This window comes from Pantherophis guttatus, chromosome 4 (assembly GCF_059756535.1).
Source record: "Pantherophis guttatus breed Tessera chromosome 4, ASM5975653v1, whole genome shotgun sequence".
Lineage (NCBI taxonomy): Eukaryota > Metazoa > Chordata > Lepidosauria > Squamata > Colubridae > Pantherophis > Pantherophis guttatus.
The window spans coordinates 156789208-156797396 of record NC_142066.1 but is presented as its reverse complement, the minus strand read 5'-3'; positions in this window follow the sequence as shown (position 1 = coordinate 156797396).

The window sequence follows — 8189 nt, the reverse complement described above, 5'->3', positions numbered from 1 at the left end:
TTCTGCTCCCTTTTAAGATAAATGGAGGAGCTGCTCTAAGCCACAATTGGCAGACTTCACATATGGGAGGTTAAAGACAGAGTTTCTTTCTTTCTTTCTTTCTTTCTTTCTTTCTTTCTTTCTTTCTTTCTTTCTTTCTTTCTTTCTTTCTTTCTTTCTTCCTTCCTTCCTTCCTTCCTTCCTTTCTTTCTTTCTTTTTCTTTCTTTCTTTCTTTCTTTCTTTTTTCCTTCCTTCCCTCCTTTCTTTCTTTCTTTCTTTCTTTCTTTCTTTCTTTCTTTCTTTCTCCTTCCTTCCTTCCTTCCTTCCTTCCTTCCTTCCTTCCTTCTTCCTTCCTCCCTTTCCTTTTGCTTCCTTTTCTTTCTCTCTCTCCCTTTCTCCTTCCTTCCTTCCTTCCTTCCTTCCTTCCTCTGTTTTCTTCCCTTCCCTTCCGAAGTGACTGACGACCAGTCCTCACAGTTATGACCATCACAGCATCCCCAGGGTTACATGATCAAAATTTGTAGATTTGGCAACTGGCAAATATTAGTGATGGTCGCAGCGTCCTGCCGTCACACAATCCCCTTTTGCGACCTTACCTGCCACTTTCCCACAAGCCAAGTCAATGGGGGGGAGGGAACCTGCATTTGTTTAGCGGCCATCTGATTCACTTAACAACTGCACTGATTCCCTTAACAACCAGGACAAAAAAGTTGTAAAAATTGGGCGCAACTCACTTAAATCTTGCTTAACAAAAAAAATTCCCAGTTGTGGTCGTAAATTGAGGACTACATGGACTTCCCCTCCCAGAATCCCCCAGCCAGCACATTAGATGGAGAAATCTGGACTCCATCCATTCATGGCTCCTGGGGAATTCTGGGAGTTGAAGTCCACACACCTTAAATGTCCCAATTTCTTGAAACTCTCCTCCAACATTTGCATTTTCCTGGCTGTGCAATCTTGCTGCCAATCGTTCTTGCTGGATGCCTCTGAAAAGGTGAGCCAGGTGGGAGCTGGCTCTTCCTCCGCTGTTCAACAGGTGCAGCGGGCTCCACATGCTGGGAAGGTTGAGAAACTCCTTTCAAAAGTCAGTTAAAAAAGGGGGAAAGACCCCGTTTGATGCCCCCAACCAAAACTGCCGGGTGTTGTGCGAATCCTCCCACCCCAACATCATCGGTTAAACCACCAGGTTCCTCAATTCCCATGGAACCGAGATGGGAACTGAGCCCATTTCCCCTCCCTGCCCCCCAGCTCGGAGGACAGGTGGGGGAAACTTCCTTCCCCCTTTTTAAGGAGGCCTCCGGATCGTCTCTTGAACCTTCCTTCATTCCTTCTCCTCCACCTTCCCGGGAAGACGCCTCTCCTTCCGTCCCTGAGGAGCTGCATTTCTGACTGCGGGGATTATGTGGGGCGTGTGGGTGCTGCTGGCGATTCTGCTGGTGCTGAGCCGGGCTGGGACCCTGCCGGGGACGTCGCAACCTGGGGTCTCACGAGGAGGAGAGGGGGACCCAGAGCTTTCTACCGGAGGACCTATGCCGGTGAGCATACCTGGCAGGATTCGATCTCGCAGCCCTGACCTGCTTTGCCCATTTTGGGGCCCCGTTCAGAAGTGATTTCCCTGACCCAGGTTGAGTTTTGCACATTCCGCCTGGAAGGACGAGAGTCCCTCTCCCGGCCCCCAAAACAGGGACGGTGGGTTGGAGATGGGAAGTTGGCGTGAGAATAAGCAGAGAATGGTGGTTTGCTCGTGTGATGCATTTAACCTGGTTTGCAGAAGCCCAGCATCTGAGCTTGCACAACCGTTGGGCTGAATCCTAGCTAGAGGGTTTATTGGTCTGGTCTACAAAGGTGACAGAGGTTCCCGACTTACGACCACAATTTGAGGCCAAAATTTCCGTGGCTAAGCGAGACAACGGTGGAGTGAGATTTGCTCCATTTTATGACTTTTCATGTCCCGGTTGTTCAGTGAATCCCTGTGGTTGTTAAGCAAATAGCACCGTTGTTAAGTGAATCAGGCTTCACCATCGACCTTGTGGTCAGAGAATCACAAAAAAGGGATCACGTCATCCTGGGACGTTGCAACCGTCATAAGTATGAGTCAGTTCCAAGCGCCTGAATTTTGATCACATGATCTTGGTGATGCTGTAATGGTCGTAAGTGAGAAAAATGGTCGTAAGTCTCTTTTTTCAGTGCCGTTGTAACTTGAAACGGTCACTAAATGTTATTAGTCAGGAACTGCCTGTAATTGGTTGGCCAAGAAGCCTCTAACGGGATTTCTTTTTTTTTACAAATTGAGTAATTTATCTCCAAATTGAGGAGGGGTCTTTAAGAACGGGAGCTTGGGTCTTCCCAACCTATCACGGCAGGGGGCTGGACTAGATGACCTCCAAGGTCCCTTCCAACTCTTTATTATTCTGTGATTCTTCTTTTCCAGGTGACAATTCAGATTTTCCCCAGAGAGAGACCGAAGAAGCCTTGCCGTTATTTCCAATGGGTGAACGGCAAAAAAATTTATTTCACCCGTCCGGGATGTTTGTCAACCTTGAGCTTTCAAGGGATTGGCTAAGAGGGCCCCTACTACGCTTGTGGGGTCTTGTGGCAGTCATCACATGCTCTGGGGACCCCGTGACACAAGGACTGCGGTCGGCCCCCGACTCCTGCCATGGGGTGTCATTGTGTGCCTTGCATTTTGCAAAGAAAATAAATCTTTTGCATATTATATACATGTATATATTCGTGTGTGGGTTGTCATTTGCCATCCTGGTTAGTCAGGTGGCCTCCGAGTTCTGTGTTCGAGTCCTGGCACTAACGCCAGTCCTCGACGGACGACCACAATTGAGCCCTGAATTTCTCTTGTTAACCGAGACAGTTGTTCCGTGAGCTTTGCCCCTATTTTATGAACTTTCTTGCACCAGTTGTTAAATGAACAACGGTAGGGATTCACTAAACAATTGTGGCAAAAAAGGTAAAATGGGGCATGACTCATTTTAAAACTGTCTTGCTTTGTGACAGAAAATTTGGGCTGAATTATGGTCGTAAATTGAGGTCTACCTGTAATTGTCTCTCTTTTTTTTAATCAAACAGAAAGGCAGGGAGATATAACTTTTCAATGAAGGTATAAACATTCCCTGTTTATATTTTAATTATAAGATATAATCAATGCTGTTTATGAGAAAATGTGGGGTGCCCACCAGTATGTGCTAAATTCCCAATTTTCTTCTTCTGTGGCCAGTTTTGGGGTCCAAAGCAAAGCAAAATCTTTGCTCAGTTGGTATTAAATTTTCCGAGGAAGAGAAGAGAATCCGCCGTCTCTTTCTAGGAAAATAAAAGAGAGTTTCAAGACTCCTTTGGCCACTCGAGGGCACCAGGCGCCCAGCGTAAGATGAATTCTCCTGTTCCCTGTGGCGACCATGGCTGCTGACCTCTACAAGTGGCTGCACTACAAAACCCATCCTCCTCCACCCTTGGTGTTAGTGGGAGGGGTAGCTACAGATTAGGATTCTGCCACATCTGGAGAATGACGGAAGCTACGTTTCTTTCTGCTCCCTTTTAAGATAAATGGAGGAGCTGCTCTAAGCCACAATTGGCAGACTTCACATAGGGGAGGTTAAAGATAGAATTTCCTTCTTTCTTTTCTTTTCTTTTCTTTCTTTCTTTCCTTTCTTTCTTTCCTTTCTTTCTTTCCTTTCTCTCTTTCTTTCTTTCTATCTTTCTTTCTTTCTTCCTTCCTTCCTTTCTTTCTTCTTCCTTCCTTCCTTTCCTTTTGCTTCCTTTTCTTTCTCTCTCTCCCTTTCTCCTTCCTTCCTTCCTTCCTTCCTTCCTTCCTCTGTTTTCTTCCCTTCCCTTCCGAAGTGACTGACGACCAGTCCTCACAGTTATGACCATCACAGCATCCCCAGGGTCACATGATCAAAATTTGTAGATTTGGCAACTGGCAAATATTAGTGATGGTCGCAGCGTCCTGCCGTCACACAATCCCCTTTTGCGACCTTACCTGCCACTTTCCCACAAGCCAAGTCAATGGGGGGGGGGAGGGAACCTGCATTTGTTTAACGGCCACGTGATTCACTTAACAACTGCACTGATTCCCTTAACAACCAGGGCAAAAGAGGCATAAAAATTGGGCGCGACTCACTTAAATCTTGCTTAACAAGAGAAATTCCCAGTTGTGGTCGTAAGTCGAGGACTACATGGACTTCCCGTCCCAGAATCCCCCAGCCAGCACATTAGATGGAGAAATCTGGATGTGAAACTCCACATATCCTATTCTAGGAATTCATCCATTTTCATGCCTCCTGGGGAATTCTGGGAGTTGAAGTCCACACACCTTAAATGTCCCAATTTCTTGAAACTCTCCTCCAACATTTGCATTTTCCTTGCTGTGCAATCTTGCTGCCAATCGTTCTTGCTGGATGCCTCTGAAAAGGTGAGCCAGGTGGGAGCTGGCTCTTCCTCCGCTGTTCAACAGGTGCAGCGGGCTCCACATGCTGGGAAGGTTGAGAAACTCCTTTCAAAAGTCAGTTAAAAAAGGGGGAAAGACCCCGTTTGATGCCCCCAACCAAAACTGCCGGGTGTTGTGCGAATCCTCCCACCCCAACATCATCGGTTAAACCACCAGGTTCCTCAATTCCCATGGGGGGAACCGAGCCCATTTCCTCCTGCCTGGAGTCCCATGTTCCCCTCCCTGCCCCCCAGCTCGGAGGACAGCCGGGGGAAACTTCCTTCCCCCTTTTTAAGGAGGCCTCCGGATCGTCTCTTGAACCTTCCTTCATTCCTTCTCCTCCACCTTCCCGGGAAGACGCCTCTCCTTCCGTCCCTGAGGAGCTGCATTTCTGACTGCGGGGATTATGTGGGGCGTGTGGGTGCTGCTGGCAATTCTGCTGGTGCTGACCCGGGCTGGGACCCTGCCGGGGACGTCGCAACCTGGGGTCTCCCGAGGAGGAGAGGGGGACCCAGAGCTTTCTACCGGAGGACCTATGCCGGTGAGCATACCTGGCAGAATTCGATCTCGCAGCCCTGACCTGCTTTGCCCATTTTGGGGCCCCGTTCAGAAGTGATTTCCCTGACCCAGGTTGAGTTTTGCACATTCCGCCTGGAAGGATGGGGGTCCCTCTCCCGGCCCCCAAACAGGGACGGTGGGTTGGAGATGGGAAGTTGGCGTGAGAATAAGCAGAGAATGGTGGTTTGCTCGTGTGATGCATTTAGCCTGGTTTGCAGAAGCCCAGCATCTGAGCTTGCACAACCGTTGGGCTGAATCCTAGCTAGAGGGTTTATTGGTCTGGTCTACAAAGGTGACAGAGGTTCCCGACTTACGACCACAATTTGAGGCCAAAATTTCCGTGGCTAAGCGAGACAACGGTGGAGTGAGATTTGCTCCATTTTATGACTTTTCATGTCCCGGTTGTTCAGTGAATCCCTATGGTTGTTAAGCAAATAGCACCGTTGTTAAGTGAATCAGGCTTCACCATCGACCTTGTGGTCAGAGAATCACAAAAAAGGGATCACGTCATCCTGGGACGTTGCAACCGTCATAAGTATGAGTCAGTTCCAAGCGCCTGAATTTTGATGATGCTGTAATGGTCGTAAGTGAGAAAAATGGTCGTAAGTCTCTTTTTTCAGTGCCGTTGTAACTTGAAACGGTCACTAAATGTTATTAGTCAGGAACTGCCTGTAATTGGTTGGCCAAGAAGCCTCTAATGGGATTTCTTTTTTTTTTCAAATTGAGTAATTTATCTCCAAATTGAGGAGGGGTCTTTAAGAACGGGAGCTTGGGTCTTCCCAACCTATCACGGCAGGGGGCTGGACTAGATGACCTCCAAGGTCCCTTCCAACTCTTTATTATTCTGTGATTCTTCTTTTCCAGGTGACAATTCAGATTTTCCCCAGAGAGAGACCGAAGAAGCCTTGCCGTTATTTCCAATGGGTGAACGGCAAAAAAATTTATTTCACCCGTCCGGGATGTTTGTCAACCTTGAGCTTTCAAGGGATTGGCTAAGAGGGCCCCTACTACGCTTGTGGGGTCTTGTGGCAGTCATCACATGCTCTGGGGACCCCGTGACGCAAGGACTGCGGTCGGCCCCCGACTCCTGCCATGGGGTGTCATTGTGTGCCTTGCATTTTGCAAAGAAAATAAATCTTTTGCATATTATATACATGTATATATTCGTGTGTGGGTTGTCATTTGCCATCCTGGTTAGTCAGGTGGCCTCCGAGTTCTGTGTTCGAGTCCTGGCACTAACGCCAGTCCTCGACGGACGACCACAATTGAGCCCTGAATTTCTCTTGTTAACCGAGACAGTTGTTCCGTGAGCTTTGCCCCTATTTTATGAACTTTCTTGCACCAGTTGTTAAATGAACAACGGTAGGGATTCACTAAACAATTGTGGCAAAAAAGGTAAAATGGGGCATGACTCATTTTAAAACTGTCTTGCTTTGTGACAGAAAATTTGGGCTGAATTATGGTCGTAAATTGAGGTCTACCTGTAATTGTCTCTCTTTTTTTTAATCAAACAGAAAGGCAGGGAGATATAACTTTTCAATGAAGGTATAAACATTCCCTGTTTATATTTTAATTATAAGATATAATCAATGCTGTTTATGAGAAAATGTGGGGTGCCCACCAGTATGTGCTAAATTCCCAATTTTCTTCTTCTGTGGCCAGTTTTGGGGTCCAAAGCAAAGCAAAATCTTTGCTCAGTTGGTATTAAATTTTCCGAGGAAGAGAAGAGAATCCGCCGTCTCTTTCTAGGAAAATAAAAGAGAGTTTCAAGACTCCTTTGGCCACTCGAGGGCACCAGGCGCCCAGCGTGAGATGAATTCTCCTGTTCCCTGGGGCGACCATGGCTGCTGACCTCTACAAGTGGCTGCACTACAAAACCCATCCTCCTCCACCCTTGGTGTTAGTGGGAGGGGTAGCTACAGATTAGGATTCTGCCACATCTGGAGAATGACGGAAGCTACGTTTCTTTCTGCTCCCTTTTAAGATAAATGGAGGAGCTGCTCTAAGCCACAATTGGCAGACTTCACATAGGGGAGGTTAAAGATAGAATTTCCTTCTTTCTTTTCTTTTCTTTTCTTTCTTTCTTTCCTTTCTTTCTTTCCTTTCTTTCTTTCCTTTCTCTCTTTCTTTCTTTCTATCTTTCTTTCTTTCTTCCTTCCTTCCTTTCTTTCTTCTTCCTTCCTTCCTTTCCTTTTGCTTCCTTTTCTTTCTCTCTCTCCCTTTCTCCTTCCTTCCTTCCTTCCTTCCTTCCTTCCTCTGTTTTCTTCCCTTCCCTTCCGAAGTGACTGACGACCAGTCCTCACAGTTATGACCATCACAGCATCCCCAGGGTCACATGATCAAAATTTGTAGATTTGGCAACTGGCAAATATTAGTGATGGTCGCAGCGTCCTGCCGTCACACAATCCCCTTTTGCGACCTTACCTGCCACTTTCCCACAAGCCAAGTCAATGGGGGGGGGGAGGGAACCTGCATTTGTTTAACGGCCACGTGATTCACTTAACAACTGCACTGATTCCCTTAACAACCAGGGCAAAAGAGGCATAAAAATTGGGCGCGACTCACTTAAATCTTGCTTAACAAGAGAAATTCCCAGTTGTGGTCGTAAGTCGAGGACTACATGGACTTCCCGTCCCAGAATCCCCCAGCCAGCACATTAGATGGAGAAATCTGGATGTGAAACTCCACATATCCTATTCTAGGAATTCATCCATTTTCATGCCTCCTGGGGAATTCTGGGAGTTGAAGTCCACACACCTTAAATGTCCCAATTTCTTGAAACTCTCCTCCAACATTTGCATTTTCCTTGCTGTGCAATCTTGCTGCCAATCGTTCTTGCTGGATGCCTCTGAAAAGGTGAGCCAGGTGGGAGCTGGCTCTTCCTCCGCTGTTCAACAGGTGCAGCGGGCTCCACATGCTGGGAAGGTTGAGAAACTCCTTTCAAAAGTCAGTTAAAAAAGGGGGAAAGACCCCGTTTGATGCCCCCAACCAAAACTGCCGGGTGTTGTGCGAATCCTCCCACCCCAACATCATCGGTTAAACCACCAGGTTCCTCAATTCCCATGGGGGGAACCGAGCCCATTTCCTCCTGCCTGGAGTCCCATGTTCCCCTCCCTGCCCCCCAGCTCGGAGGACAGCCGGGGGAAACTTCCTTCCCCCTTTTTAAGGAGGCCTCCGGATCGTCTCTTGAACCTTCCTTCATTCCTTCTCCTC